Raw genomic sequence first — 16345 nt, 5'->3', positions numbered from 1 at the left:
GGATGAGATGGCTGGATGGCATCACTGACTCAATGCACATGAGTTTGGGTGGACTCCGGAGTTGGTGATGGACAGGGAGGCCTGGTGTGCTGGGATTCATGGGGATGCAAAGAGTCGGACACGACTGAGTGACTAAACTGAACTGAACTGAACTGATGCTGTGTTTATGAATTTATTAATAATTTTTCTTTCCAATTCGATTTCCCCTTAGAAACAGAAGTTATTTAAAGAGTGATGTTTCCATTGTTTTAAAAAATGTGTTCACTTTTTTTTTTTTGCTAGTAATTTCCTACTGTGTTGCAGTAGGCTTAGTGACTGTGGCCTATAAATCTCTATTTAGGGAACTCTCTTTTTTTGGCTGAGTTTTACATAATCCATACTCTGTGAAAAGCAGAAAAATGGATAAGTAAAGTTGCTTGAAGCACACACCCACAAAAGAAAGGTCGGGGGCTTTCGCCAGTGGTCCTGTGGTTAAGACTCCATGCTTCCACTGCAGGGGCACAGGCTCGATCTCTGATCAGGGAACGAAGATCCCACATGTCATATGGCACGGCCAAAAGTAAATAAAAATAAAAATAAATAAAAGAGAGAGGTGGCCAGAAGGAGACCAAATTAAGGAAAGGAAATGAGCACGCTGGGCCGCGTTGGTCATAAGCATCACCTGCAGCCCCCTATCCACACCTTCAAGCACACGTCAAAGTCTTGTTTACTTTAAAGTAAACCCACCTCCTCAAGACCCTAGTCCAGGGGTCAGCAAACTGCCTCCGAGGGCCCGATTTGGCCTGTTGCCTGTTTGGGTAAATAAAGTTTTGCTGGAATGTCACGCACTCACTCACCGACTCACGATCTGCCTGCTTTCAGCCCACAGCAGCAGGGCAGGGGTGCACACGGAGCCAGACGCCCGCAGACCCGGCCGTCTGGCCTTTGGGGGAACAGTGTGCAGACCACGGCTCATGTCCACAGTCTGGGATTCTAGTATCAGGCACTAAAGTGCCACCTTTTATGCTTTGCCCACAGGTGCTGAGGAGTCTCCTTCTGTCCAGCCATGTTTTATTCACTCCCCTCTCTGGTTCTCATCCGAAGGATGCTCCCCAAACAACTCCTGTGTGAAAAACGCCCCTCTCCGATCTTTTTCCTGAGGGACAAGACCATAGACACAGAGCCCGCTTTCTAACTGTGCATCTGACCACGCTGCGCCCCTGCCAACCGGCGCTGACTTCCCCTCGCCTGCACTCAGGGGCCCTGAAGAACAATGGACCCCGTGACACCCAAGCGCATCGCCAGCAGCAGAGCCCTGAGAAAGCAGCTCTCTGGGGGAGGAACGCTCAGATATTTGCCAATTTCCATGGTGTAAACATTTCCACCAGTGTCCATTTCAAACTACCCACAGTTTGACAACCAGCTTGCAAAACACGGTTGCTTAGTCACTAAGTTGTGCCTGACCCTTTGTGACCCCATGGACTGAAGCCCACCAGGCTCCTCTGTCTGTGGGATTCCCCAGGCAAGAATACTGGAGTGGGTTGCCATTTCCTTCTCCAGGGGATCTTCCTGACCCAGGGACTGAACCTGGGTCTCCTGCAGTGGAAAGCAGGGTCTTTACCACTGTCGCCTGGGAATCCCTGCAAAACGACAGGCTATTTCATAAATGGCTCTCATGAACCGGACATGAGCCAGCTCCAGCGAGCTGCTGATGACCCCTGACCGGTCGCCGCCGTCCCTCACTCACACCTCACTCCAGTCGGGACAAATCCTCGCTGCTCCCAGACCACCGGGAGGCTCTGAGGTCCCACGCCCTCACTCAGGGCGCTTCCTCTGTCTAGACTAGGCTTCCTTTCCCGACTGACTCACGAAGACCGACTCAGAGTTCTGGATTCGGCTCAAATCAAATCATTTCCACAAACATTTTTCAAGATTCACCTCTACTCATTCCATTTAAATAGAATAGAATCTGTTTAAATAGAATCCTCCTGCTTTTGCGTCCACAAGTACCAAAAATACCTTCCCGTCACTGTCTTCCCATTACATTTCATGATATACACTTTTGGGCATGTGTCCCAAGTCGCTTCAGTCGTGTCCGACTCTTTGCGACCCTATGGACTGTAGTTCCTCAGGCTCCTCTGTCCGTGGCATTCTCCAAGCAAGAATACTGGAGTGGGTGCCATTTCCATCTCCAGGGGATTTTCCAGACCCAGGGATCAAACCCACGTCTCTTACGTCTCCTTCATTGGCAGGTGGGTCCTTTACCTCTAGCACCGCATGTATATTTACAAAGCTGTACAGTCTGGACTGTAAAGACTGAGGGCAGGTCTATTTTATATTTTTCTGGCACAAATGCATGCGTGCGTGCTCAGTCGTGTCCGACTGTTTGGGACCCTATGGACTGTAGCCCACCAGATTCCTCTGTACCTGGAATTCTCCAGGCAAGAATACTGGACTAGATTGCCATTTCCTTCTCCAAGGGCTCTTCTCAACCCAGGGATCAAATCCACGTTTCCTGCATTGCAGGCAGATTCTTTACCATCTGAGCTACCTGAGAAGCCCTATAGATTATATTATTATATATAATTTTAGTAACATAATATTATAATATATGTAACATGTTATAAATATATTAAACATTATATAATTGTAATAATGCATTGTATATAATATGATATTTTACATATAAAGAATGTTTCAGATAATACAGAATCTTCACATCAACTCTATGTCCAGGGTACTCCTGTTATCCCCATTTCAGAGATTGAAGATGTCAAGTCATTTGCCCAAGGCTACACAGCTAATTGGGCTTCACTGGGAGCTAAGTCAGTAAAGAATCTGCCTGCAGTGCAGGAGACCTGGGTTCAATCCCTGGGTTGAGAAGATCCCCTGGAAAAGGAAATGGCAACCCACTCCGGGATTTTTGCCTGACGAATCCCATGGACAGAGGAGCCTGGCGGGCCATAGTCCACGAGTTTGCAAGAGTCAGATACAACTTAGGGACTAAGCCACCACCACCGCCACACGGCTAATCAGAGGGGAACCAGGATTTAAACCCAGGCTCTTCATCACGGTGAGAGGAGACAACCAGGCTCCTCTACGACGTCTCACCACTGTCGAGAGGTGGGTCCCTCCTGGAGCTCTCCGAGGGGAGTGCTGGCCTCTGGCCCAACCTTGGCTTTGATCAGGCACGGCTGAGCACGCGCACGGCCCTGCCACACCCGCACACACTGCAGTCGTCGGGGGAGCCTTTCCTCAGCAACTCACCAGGTGGAAAGCTGTGAACCCTCAGGACAAAAGAAGCCAGAGGCAAGAAAGGAAAGCAAAGCACCTCCCTCATCAGCAATGAACACAAACTCTCTGAACCTTGCTAGAAGGAGCCTCGAGGAGGCAAAGCACCACAAGGACGTCGGGCCATGCAAACAGCTCGTCCACCGACCACAGGAAGGAGCCTCGAGTCACCTGGAGATGCTGAAGAGGGCCCAAGGGTCGGGATGCGGCTGAGTTGACAAACAGAAGCAAAGTACAAAGAAGTGTGGGAAGAGCCGTGGCCAGCAGTGGCCACCTTCGAGTGAGCGAGCCCAGGACGGCGCAGTGACCGCAGCGGCCAGAGGGACAGCAGTGGGAGTCACGAGCCGCCCACACCGCCAGGAACCAGCCCAGGACCCAGTGACCTCTCCCTGGCCCCCGCGCCCAAGAGACCAGCAAGGTGGTCACGTTTCCTATATAAAAACGACCGCACAAGAAGAAAAAAGGCTGCCTTTTCAGAAAGAGTTTCATGAAAAACAGAGTTCAGCGAGGCCTCCACACTTAGAAAGCTCCTTGTTGTTCAGTCACTAAGTCTGTCTGACCCCATGGGCCGCAGCACGCCAGGCTTCCCTGTCCTCCACTATCTCCTAGAGTTTGCTCAAACTCATGTCCATTGAGTCCATGATGCCATCCAACCATCTCAGCCTCTGTCGTCCCCTTCTCCTCCCACCTCCAATCTTTCCCAGCATCAGGGTCTTTTCAAATGAGTCAGTTCTTCACATCAGGTGGCCAAAGTATTGGAGCTTCAGCTTCAACATCAGTCCTTCCAATGAATATTCAGGGTTGATTTCCTTTAGGATAGACTGGTTTGCTTTGACTTTAGTTGTTTAAAAAATGCTGAGAATATTTCCCTACAAATCTGGATAAGGGAGCCAGCTGGTTGACTTTATGATGGGCTCGGGAGTCCTGGGGACACAACGAGGAAGACAAGACAAAGGAGAGAGATGCTGCGACCGCAGCACGGTGCGTCTGTCCTGCCTCCTGAAGGACCGAGCGTGGAAGGAGCCTCGCTGTTTCTGGCCGAGGCTGCCGGACTTGCTTCCCTGCTCCTGACCCTGTGTCTCTCTGCTGCCTTCCATTCACGGCATCCCGGTTTCAGGGTTTTGTTTTGTGTGTGTTTCTGTGTGTCTGTTGGCTGTGCCGCGGCATGTGGGATCTTAGTTCCCAACCCGGGACTGAACCTGGTCCCGCTGAACCAGGGGAGTCCCTCAAGTTCAGGTTGAAAGGGCCTTGGCTCCCAGCTGACCTCAACGGTCTGGTGTACCTGCATCTCCCTGGACCCAGCCGTCCCTCTTTTCTTTTTTTTTTTTTTTTTTTGAGAGAGAGTAGAGGGAGAGAAATGCTAAATGCTTGAAGTGAAAAGGGTCCTCACACATCAGAATTTCAGAAGAGCTACCACTCGGTTTTACAAACTATAAATGATTTAAAAGATTAGGCTCTGTATCCAGTAGTTGAGTGATTCGTAAAACAAATTGGCCACTCAAAGTGTTTGAAATCAAACATCCACAGGAAAAATCATCTCATCATCAAGTCTGAAGATTTCATGAATGGCCAAAACGACAAACCCGGGTTAGAATACCAGAAACGAGCCCTGTGAAACGAGCCTGTGAAGCGTGGTGCGGATGCCATCCTCCCCCTACCCCCTGCTCTGCTCCATCCGCACCCCCTCCCCGCCTCCGCTCCATCCGCCCTGAGCTGCCTCCCGGGACCCCCGGCCTCTCGTCTCCCCCCTGCTTCTGGGGAGGCAGCTGACTTCACCCAAGGCTGCCGCTCTGCAGAGGCATGGCCATGGCAAAGGCACAGCACCTTCATTAGGCGGGGAGGGGTCTTCATTAGGCGGGGAGGGGTCTATCAGTTGTCCCCTCTTTTCCAGGCCTTTCCAGCTGTGGGCTCCCCGTTGGGGAAACACAAACCATGCCCCATGGTCACTCCTCTGATGCTTCGTGAACTGACTTCCTTCTGGTCCGCTACCGCTCACCCTTCTGAACACCCCGATGGGCCAGGCGAAACCACTGCCCTGATCCCTTGTTTCTTCATCTGCTGCCTCTTCCAGGCCCTACCTGTTTACAAAACTGCCTTCCGCACCGCCACCCAATTCCTCCTTTCCCAAACCTGCCTTTACACAGGACTCCTTTGTAGGTGGGAAACAAAGAAGACAATAACATGTGAAGTTATATAAATCACATCATCGAACCTGCTGAGGGTATGGAATTCAATGACTACTTCACAGAGTTGCATGATTCAGCATCTTAAAAAAAAAATCACTGTGCAGTCTAGCCATTGTGTTTTCAAGCACCCATTCCCCAATAAGCTCAGAACACCACCGTGGTAAAACAGCGGAGGAGACACGCACTGTATTTCCAGGTCTGCGGGGAGCACTGAAGTGATGCCTTTAAGCGAGGCAATATGGGCTCCAGAGCGATGTTCGCATCCCCACCTGCCATCAGCTAGCTCTGTGACCTCTCAGAGAAGCACTCAGCCTCCTGAGCCTTGAGGTCCTCACCTGCAACAGAGAGAAAACCCCCACCCGGGAGGCTAGACCGGAAGAAGCAACACGCTAGCACACGTTAGAGTCTGGGATCCAGGAAACACCGTTCATCACTGGGGGAGAAACTGAGGTCCAGAGGGCTACCTGGCTTCGCCAGTCCTGCGGCGACTGGTTTAGCCCATGTAATGCGACTCTGAGCCCAGCAATTCAATCTCCAAGCACCCAGTACAGTTTTGGCTTCCTGTGCGTCACACCAAACACTTGTTGACTAAATGCAGGCTGTACCTTGCACTGTGCCCTCAACCCCTAGAGCACCAGGGACCTGCCCCTGAACGGTCAACTGCCAGTCTCCAGCTCGATTACATAAACTCGATATTCCCTGGCAAAGCAATACATCTGTCCTGGCCCCCTCTCTGACCCTAGCTCCTGCCCCCCACCGCCCCCAGCCGGGTTTCCATTCATCACCAGAGGAGGCTGAAAACAAGGGAAAGCTAATCTAACTCTGAAAGAGGCAGCAGCTGGTGAGACCGCATGCCACATGCCCAAAATACCTTTGTTGCAGGGTAAAAAATAAACAGCATTTTTTTCCCCTGTTTAAACTCTTAACTCCTTAGGTGTGTGGGGACCCGTCTGATTTCTTATGCCATCTGCCCCGAGTGTTTTCATGACTTGAAATCAATCTGAACCAAAGCTCAGACTGATACATTTGAAACTGAAGTTGACAGCATAAATATCTCCAAAAAAGGGAAGAGAGACCTCTGTGAGGTTTACTTTTTCAAGCAGAGTATAGAAATGCAATATATCCTTTATCCAGTAACCACCCCTGGGAAACAAAGCTACTGCTTACATCCTACAGGTCCAATTGTTAGGCACAGAATCAGTCTTTTAATACTGTTCACAGTGCTCCAGCATTTACAGGCAATTCATTCGTTACCCACAGAAAATGGGATTCCTATAGAGACACGGCCCTGGGGTGGTGAAAAAGCCGAAAGCAAAAGGCAAAGAGGGTCCTAGCCCCAGGTCTACCACCTGGTCGTTACATAACCCCAGAGCAGCCACTCCGTTTACACACGCAACAGTTCTCCTTTCTGGGAAACAAGAAACACACCTATTCTACTACTCAAGGTTTTCAAGGATAAAACAAACCTTCGTCTCTGGCTGAGGCTATGATTTCTGAAAATCATTCACATTTCAAATCTCACTCCTGTCGAGTGAAACAGATTTAGCTCCCTGACGGAGCTGACTAGGGCTGAGCCAGCCCTTTTGCTTTTGAGGTCAGTAAGTAATCTAAGACTGGGAGTCTTCCCTCCACGACGTCTCAGAGTCGAGTTTCCTTCCTCTGTCCCAGACAGTTGGTAAAAATCTCTTCCTGAGGCCAATACACGTTGAATTTCCCAGACGTCTGAAAGCTGGTGGCACGCACATAAGGGCCAGCTGAGAGGGGGTCGTAGACGTCCGTCCTGCATTGATCCCTGGAGGTCCCTTCCTATGTGTGGAGAGCCTGTGACGTGACCAGGCAGCGCCAGCCACCCAGGACGGAAGCTAAGCGTGCCGGCAACTCACTTTCTCAGCATCCTCTGCGCTGCAGTCTGGGCCCAGCAGCACCACTGTGGGCTTGGCTCTGTCCCTAGTGAGGTAAACAGTCAGGGGCAGCACAGGATTCACTCTAGCACCTGAAACAGCGGTGGCAGCCCCACGCAGTTTGGGTAGCGTTATGGCGACTGAAGGCAGAAGGAGAAGGGGGCGGCAGAGGATGAGATGGCTGGATGGCATCGTCAGTTCAACAGACACGAAGTTGAGCAAACTCCGGGAGAGAGTGGAGGACAGGGAAGCCTGGAGGTCTGCAGTTCAAGGGGGAGCAAAGAGTCAGACATGACTTAGCAGCTGATCAGCAACAGCAATGGAGTAGTTGTCATGACAACCACACTCCAGGCCCAGCAGTGGGCTGGGTATCTGTACCCACTAGTCACAGTGTGTCACCACCGGGCCCCTCCTTTGGCCTATTTTGGGGTCTGTCCCAGCTCTCTCGTCTCTGATTCTAGTTCTCTGGCCTTTGGCATCTTTTCCGAACTACCCCAAATTCTTTCAACTGATTCATTTCCTGCCAAGCTCAGGAAGAATCCGTATCTACACCCTTTAGCAAGGAACTCTCACAGATTCCTTCAAACTGTGATGCTGGAGAAGACTCTTGAGAGACCCTTGGACTGTAAGGAGATAAAACCAGTCCATCCTAAAGGAAATCAACCCTGAATATCCATTGGAAGGACTGAAGCTGAAGTTCCAATACTTTGGCCACCTGATGCAAAGAGCTGACTCATTGGAAAAGACCCCCATGTTGCAAAAGATTGAGGCCTGGAGAAGAAGGGGATGACAGAGGACGAGATGGTTGGATGGCATCACCGACTCAGTCGACGTGAGTTTGAGCAAACTCCAGGAGATGATGAAGGACAGAGAAGTCTGGCGTGCTGCAGTTCATGGGGTCGCAGAGAGTCAGACACAACTTAGTGACTGAACAACAACAACAAGGAAATATTTTAGGCTTTGTGGGCCATAATTTCTGTCCAAACAACTCCATTTCGCCATGGTACCGAGAAAGAGCTGAGATCACACGTAAAGCAAACAGGTGTGACTGTGTTCCAAGAAAACTTTATTTATAACACACAAACTCAAACTCTGCATCATGTTCGTGGGTCATGAAATATTCCTTTTGATTATTCGTTTTAAAATGCATAAACCACTTCTGCTTGTGGGCTGTACAAAAACAGAGCCAACTCCAGCCACAAAGCGTGATGAGCTCAGGCTCATCATAGACAATCAGACATGGGTTACAGGTCTTGTCTCCAACGATTCACAGCAAGTGAAACTTCAGCTATGGTATTCCGTCTCTACATTTCCTCATTTACAGACTCCTCATTTATAAAATGTGGATAAAAAGTATACCTAGTCCATGCCATTTCTGAAGGAGTATAAGAGATTTAAAAAAAAAAAAAGGTACAGTAAGAGCTTAACAGGGACTTCCTAGTGATCCAGGGGTTAAGAATCTGCCTTGCAATGCAGGGACACCATTCAATCCCTGGAGCAGGAAGGTCACACACGCTGAAAAGCAAGTGAGTCCGAGCACCACAGCTACTGAGCCTGCGCACCGGAGTCCCCGTGCTGCGACTGCTGAAGCCCGCGTGCCCACGCGCCGTGCTCCAAAGCGAGAGAAACCGCCGTGGCGAGAAGCCCACCCACCGCACCCAGAGAGCAGCCCGCTCGACAGAACGAGAGACGGCCCGGGCGACACAAAGACCCAGGGCAGCCAGGAAACAAGAGAACTCACAAAATAAATGAATAAATACGAAAAACGAAGAGAGCGCGCTTAGCAGAAGGCTTGCTTCAAAATCAACCCGAACAACGGACAGAAAACACGAGGCCACAGAGCGAGCTATTAACAATAGCTAACTGGCAGTCAGAACCCTTGAGCCCGCCTACTTGGTTTAACACCTTTTCCGGTCCCACGGCCATTGGCAGACTTGGCTTGACAAGAAGTCAGATGTTCATGAATACGTAATTCAGTGGCACTGAAAAAATCCCCTGTCCCCTTGGAAATATCTCCTCATCTTGGAGATCTCACCATTACAAATATATTGCTTTATTTTAGGCTGTTTCCCACTTCGACAACGCAAATTCCCCTTGGGTGAGTTTTTACATTCCACTTATCATGTTGTTTTACTGATTACCTTTTAAGAGGTGCTCTTAGACACTAGCCTTCTTTTAGCATTTTGTCGTGTTTCCTCCCAGCCTTTTTCTCCCTAATTGTTGTTCTACCCTATTCTGCTCTGTGTGTCTGCGCCGGGTTTTCATCGCAGCGGACTCTTCGATCTTTGTTGCAGCACAAGCGATCTTTCAGCTGCAGCATGCAAACTCTCAGTTTGGCATGCTGGATCTAGTTCCCTGACCAGGGATCAAACCCAGGCCCCTGCATTGGGACCATGGAGTCTCAGCCACTGGAGCACCAGGGACGTGCCAGACACTAGATTTTGAGAGGAAATAAAAGGAGAAGAAAGAATACGATACAGCTACACGATGGACTGCTGTGTGTGCTTAGTCGCTTAGTCGATCCTGACTCTTTGCGACCCCACGGACTGAAACCCCCCAGGCACCTCTGTCTATAGCATTCTCCAGGCAAGAATATTGGAATGGGTAGCCACTTCCTTCTCCAGTAAATCTTCTCAACCCACAGAAGGAGCCCGGGTCTCCTGCCCTGCAGGTGGATTCTTTTATCATCTAAGCCACCTGGGAAGTTCAGTGCAATGCTACTCAGTCATGAAAAGGAATAAAGTACCAATGACATGCTACAACATGAAGGAAATTCGGAAAAGAATTAGGCTATGTGGAATAAGCCAGATACAAAGACCACATATTGTATGATTCCATTCATAGGAAACATCCAGAACAGGCAAATCCATAGCGACAGACAGTCAGTGCCTGCCAGGGGCTAGGCTGGGGGGTGGGGGGAGTGGATAAGACGTTTTTCCATCTGTGGTGATAAAAATGTTCTGGAGCTAAACAGTGGTAATGGATGAACAACCTTTTGAAGACACTAAAACCACAGAACTGTAGACTTTACAATGATTTAAATGGTGAGTTTTAAGTTACATGTATTTGACCACAATAAACACTACGCATCTATAAAGAAAATGCAGGAGGATTCTACAGGTGTGTAAGAAGTTCTCCTGTGAGAAGGAAGAGGAAAGGTTGAAAAGGGAAGCATGAATTCACCAAAGTCCATCTCAGCCCACCTTACAAGCTTGAGAAAGGCTAACTCTGCATATTGCTAATCAATAACTTACTCAAACAGCACTCGTTAAGCACCTTCTATAAGCCTGGCTCTGAGGCTTCCCGGGAGGCGCTAGTGGTAAAGAACCTGCCCGTCAATGCCGGAGACATAAGAGACTCAGGTTCCATCCTTGGGTCGGGAAGATCCCCTGGAGGAGGGCATGGCAGCCCACTCCAGGATCCTTGCCCAGAGAATCCTGTGGACAGAGGAGCCTGGCGGGCTACAGTCCGTGCGATCGCACAGAGTCAGACACAAGTGAAGCGACTTAGCACACACACACAAGTCAGGCGCTGAGCATGGCTCTAAAGATAAGCCAGTAAACAAGATAGAACAGTCTTTCTTACAATTCTTTCCAGTCTAGAATTAACCAAAGCAAGAGTCAATTTAAATAAATATATATATATATACATATACATACACAGAATATTTAGAGTCCTTACTATATAATTTTTAAAATGACAGTGTTTCTTCATTAATTATCATTAAAAATCTGCCTGTAACATATTCAACAGTGAGAAAAAGGAAGAAATGTTCTTTGAATCAAGAGAACCACATGACTGTGCTCTTGAGGGGAGGGGAGCTGGTGGAGTTGGCAGCAGAAGCTCCTGGAAAAAGAATGAAATTTAAATGTTGTTGTTCAGCCACTAAGTTGTGTCCAGTGCTTTGCAACCCCATGGACCACAGCACGCCAGGCTTCCCTGTCCATCACCATCTCCCAGAGCTTGCTCAAATTCATGGCCATTGAGTTGGTGATGCCATCCAACCATCTCATCCTCTGTCATCCCCTTCTCCTCCTGCCAGCATCAGGTCTTTTCATCTCCTTCTCTTTCCCAGCATCAGGGTCTTTTCAACTGAGTCAGCTCTTCATATCAGGTGACCATAACATTGGAGCTTCAGCTTCAGCATCAGTCCTTCCAATGAATAGTCAGGGTTGATTTCTTTTAGAATGGACTGGTGGGATCTCCTTGCTGTTCAAGGGACTCTCAAGAATCTTCTCCAACACCACAGCTCAAAAGCATCAATTCTTTGCCACTCAGCCTTCTTTGCGGTCAAATGCTCACATCTGTACATGACTACTGGAAAAACCATAGCTTTGACAACATGGACGTTTGTCAACAAACTGATGTCTCTGCTTTTTAATGCGCTATCTAGGTTTGTCATAGCTTTTCTTACAAGGAGCAAGCAAGATCTGTTAATTTGCAAACTTGCTATCTTTCCAAGACGAAGTCTCTGCAGAGGACAGAGAAGTGTGATGGCTGTACTTCTTTTAAAGTGTTTGCACTCTAATGATCTAACACTGCTGGCAGCATGTGTATTTTTTTCCTTTAAATCATTTCCAAATGATTGAAGTATTTTCCAGTTTTTTTTTTTATTTAACTTTTAGGAACCTCAGGTCTAAAACAACCCATAAAGGTGAATCTGTCCTTTTTATTAAAAAAGACTTCCTTACCTTTCTTGGTCATGGAATCTTGCATCTACAACTTACATAAAGAACGAACTCTTCCTCAGTCTCCACTATTCAGCTTTTTTCTTTTTTTTTTAAATTGACAATGTTGTATTAGCTTCTGGTGTTCAACACAGTGATGCAGTTATATATATACATAAGATACATAAAATATGTAAGAGATGTGAATACCAGACCACCTTACATATATACACACACACACACACACATATATACACACACACATATATATCCACACACACATATATATCTTTTTTCAGATTCTTTTCCATTATAGGTTATTACAAGACCGTGAATATAGTTCCCTGTGCTAAACAGCAGGTCCTCGTTAATCTATTTTATAAATACTAGTGTGTATATTGGAGAAGGCAATGGCACCCCACTCCAGTACTCTTGCCTGGAAAATCCCATGGGCGGAGGAGCCTGGTAGGCTACAGTCCATGGGGTCACGAAGAGTCGGACACGACTGAGCGTCTTCACTTTCACTTTTCACTGTCATGCATTGGAGAAGGAAATGGCGACCCACTCCAGTGTGTTTGCCTGGAGACTCCCAGGGATGGAGGAGCCTGATGGGCTGCCGTCTATGGGGTCGCACAGAGTTGGACATGCCTGAAGCGACGTAGCAGTAGCAGCTGCAGCAGCAGCAGTGTGTATATGTTAAGCCCAAACTCCTAATTTATCCCTCCCTCTGCCCTTCCCCTTTGGTAGGCACAGGTTTATTTTCTAAGTAGGTGCGTCTTGTTGTGTTTCGCAGAAAAGTTCACTTGTATCATTATTTCAGATTCCACACAAGTGATATCACATTGTATCTGTCTTTACCTGGCTTACTTCACTCAGTATTATAATCTATAGGTCCATGCATATCGCTGCAGATGGCACTGCTTCATCCTTTTTCACGGCCGAGTAATGTTCCCCTGTGTGTGTGTAACACGTCTTCTCCATCCCTGCATCTGTTGATGGACACGATTGCTTCCATGTCTTTGTTATTTTCAATAGTGCTGCTACGAACACAGGGGTGCGTGTATCTTTTTTAATTAGTTTTCTCCAGATGTACGCCCAGAAGTAGAATTGCAAGGTCATGTTTATCTTTGATTCTTAGAGGGGTTTAAAATGCATAAATGTATTTTGGAAAACAAACAAGAATCCAGTTATACATAAAATCAGGTTACTATTAGAGTATGATTTAAGTAGTTAATTTCTTCCAAACTTCTACCAAAAACAATGAAAGCATGGGTGATTTGCTGGAACCCAAACGGAGTACAGGAAGGGTGACATGTCTGAAATACTTCATCCACTAGGATTCATCTGTCTTAATATCATGCTTCTGAATTTGCACTGTCTCTCTGTATTCTCTACATGTTCTAGCTTTAATGTATCTTCCCAATCAACCTAAGCATGTCTTTAAAACAACAGAATTTAATGACCACCTATTTACAAGAGGAAACCAAGGCCCAAGGAGGTAAGATGAAATAGATGAGATTACAAATCCAGTGGAAAATACAGAAACTGGTTAACTGTTTTTTTCTCTAATGTGTTGCTAAGTTTGTTGCTAGGAACTTTGCAACACTGTGGATACAGGCTTTGGAAATTTTGAGTTAAAAAAAAAAAAGAAAGTTGAAAATGACACAAAAATAATATTAACTGCTCATGAAGTTTGGAAGAAACCACCTCAGGTTTGGTTTTGCATTTCTTCTTCACTGAGGTGCTCCCTCTTGCACTGTTTTAAAAGCACATTTATGTGGCTGCATCAGGTCCTACCTGCGGCTTGTGCAATCTATTTCCCTGACCAGGGGCTGAACCCGGGCCCCCGGCCTTGGGAGCTCGGAGTCTTAGTCATGGACCACCAGGGAAGAGTCCCCATCTCACACGTTGATAGCCAGCTGGGGCTCATAGAGCAGTCTGCCTTTTGCAGAGACCAGGACTCGCGTCCAAAGGTTCGGACAGTTAGAGCCTCAGGCTTGAGCACTCGGGCTGCAGTTTCTGCTCAGTAAGAGGCCCTTATCTGTCAGCAGTGCTCGCCTGCCCTCAGCCAGAAAAGCCAACAGAGTAAGCATGCCATCTCCCCGGGGGCTTAGCAGGCAGGAATGTCAAGCTCCCCAGCTAAAAACCAGAAGAAGCAGGGTGGGAGACCTGCCCCCATGAATGAAAACCTTATCATCAGGCCTCCGGGTGAGCAAGACCTGGCCAAGTGCCAACAAAACGTCACTGTGAGCTATGAGTTGAGTCATCAGATGGGAGGGAAAGAGAACCACCAATACTAATCAACCCTTGCGAACGCTTTCCCATAAAACTTGATATCTCTTTTTTTTCCCCTACTGATAAAGGTAGTGTCAGACTTGCCAAAGGAAGACACTTCATTGCCAATTTGGCTCTTCACTTTAAACCCGGCTCAGAATATTAACAAAACCTGTTGCCAAGGGACAGACATGCAGCGCTGAGTCTAAAATACAAAACTATATTCATCTAGCTGCTGAAAGAAAGCCCCTCTCGGGAGAATTTCATGCTGTGGACGGGAGCCCGGCCACGAATAAGCCGCAAGGTCTCCCCTCCCGTGGCCCTGCCTTTTCCCCTGCCTCACCTCCCTGCCCTGCCGGAGGACCCCCAGCACTGTGGACACACACGATTTCAGGACTTCCCAGACACGCATGCGTGCACACACAGCTCCCCCAGCCTGGGGCTGGTCTGCCTGGACTCCCTGCCCCCACCCACTCTCCAGGTCTCCTGTTCCCTCTCCAAGATCCAAGCAGTTGCTCAGCCTTTCTGCTTGCACATGCCCAGTTGTGTCTCACTCTTTGCAACCCTGTGCACTGTAGCTCACCAGGCTCCTCTCATGGGAGTTCATGGGATGCAAAGGGAAATCATGGGATTTCCCAGGCAAGAGTACTGGAGTGGGCTGCCGTTTCCTCCTCCAGGGGATCTTCCCGCCCCAGGGATGGAACTCCTGTCTCTTGCATCTCCTGCATTGGCAGGCGGGTTCTTTACCACTGTGCCAGCTGGGAAGCCCAACCTTTCCTTTGAGCTCTTGTTAAATCACAAATGTTGGTACACACGCACGTTCCCTCATTAGAACGTGAGCTTCTTTCAAGTTGGAATCACCTCTCTGCACCTTCCCAGGTGCCGTGAACCACACCAAGAAGCATCTAACACGTGGTCAGGGGATGAACAGGTGGATGAATGACTATGTGCAGGACTGAACAGACCCATTCCGTCATCTGATGACCAATGGAATGAGCAGAGGTCCTGACTTCTGGGCCTGGCGCTCGTGCATTTTTAATCTTTAGGACTTGGGAGTCAGTTTCTGTCTTCATGGGGTGAGTGTAAGGGCTCTCCAGAGAGGCATAGGTTGGCTTAGCACCAAGATGCACCCAGGATGCTAACAACAGCCCACGCGAGAGTCAGGAGACCTGTCCTCCTGACCTAATACACTATGACCTTGGATTTCCCAATGACTTACCCTCTGGATCATAATTGCCTCATCTATAAAGTGAAGAGGAACTAAAGAGCCTCTTGATGAGAGTGAAAGAGGAGAGTGAAAAGGCTGGCTTAAAACTCAACATTCAAAACACTAAGATCATGGCATCCAGTCCCATCACTTTGTGGCAAATAGATGGGGAGAAAAGTAGAAACAGTGACAGATTTTATATTCTTGGGCTCCAAAATCACTGCAGATGGTGACTGCAGCCATGAAATTAAAAGTCGCTTGCTCCTTGGAAGAAAAGCTATGACAAACCAAGACAGCATATTAAAAAGCAGAGATACCACTTTGCTGACAAACGTCCATATTGTCAAAGCTATGGTTTTTCCAGTAGTCATGTACAGATGTGAGAGTTGGATCACAAAGAAGGCTGAGTGCCAAAGAATCAATACTTTTGAATCATGGTGCTGGAGAATACTCTTTGAGAGTCCCTTGGACTGCAAGGAGATCAAACCAGTCCATCCGAAAGGAAATCAGCCCTGACTATTCATTGGAAGGACAGATGCTGAAGCTGAAGCTCCAGTACTTTGGCCACCTGATGCAAAAGCTGATTCATTGGAAAAGATCCTGATGTTGGGAAAGACTGAAGGCAAGAGGGGAAGGAGGGGGGAGTGGGTGAGATGGCATCACCGACTCAGAGGACACGAGTCTCAGCAAACTCCAGGAGAGACTGAAGGACAGGGAAGCCTGGCGAGCTGCGGTCCACGGGGTCACAAAGAGTCAGACACGACTGAGCAAATGAACAGCAGCAGCTCAAAGGGAAGCGCTTGGCCGATGGTGTCTAGGGTCCCGACTAGACATGATCAC

At 48.2% G+C, this 16345-nt stretch overlaps 1 protein-coding gene across 2 annotated transcripts in view; it reads right to left on the bottom strand.

Annotated features, from left to right (window-relative positions):
- The window catches only part of MAP2K6 (mitogen-activated protein kinase kinase 6), a 150971-nt gene that overhangs the window by 115815 nt on the left and 18811 nt on the right, over window positions 1–16345 (bottom strand). Inside the window, exon 1 of one of the 2 annotated variants that reach the window (XM_070388994.1) lies at window positions 5792–5869. The exons of the other annotated variant lie outside the window; for it this stretch is intronic. The gene's annotated coding sequence lies outside the window, so the exon portion shown is untranslated. Of the gene's footprint in view, window positions 1–5791; window positions 5870–16345 lie in introns of those variants that run through there. 2 annotated transcript variants of the gene reach the window in all.

The sequence above is a fragment of the Bos mutus genome, chromosome 19 (genome assembly GCF_027580195.1).
Source record: "Bos mutus isolate GX-2022 chromosome 19, NWIPB_WYAK_1.1, whole genome shotgun sequence".
NCBI lineage: Eukaryota > Metazoa > Chordata > Mammalia > Artiodactyla > Bovidae > Bos > Bos mutus.
This window is presented reverse-complemented; position numbering and strand designations above follow the sequence as displayed.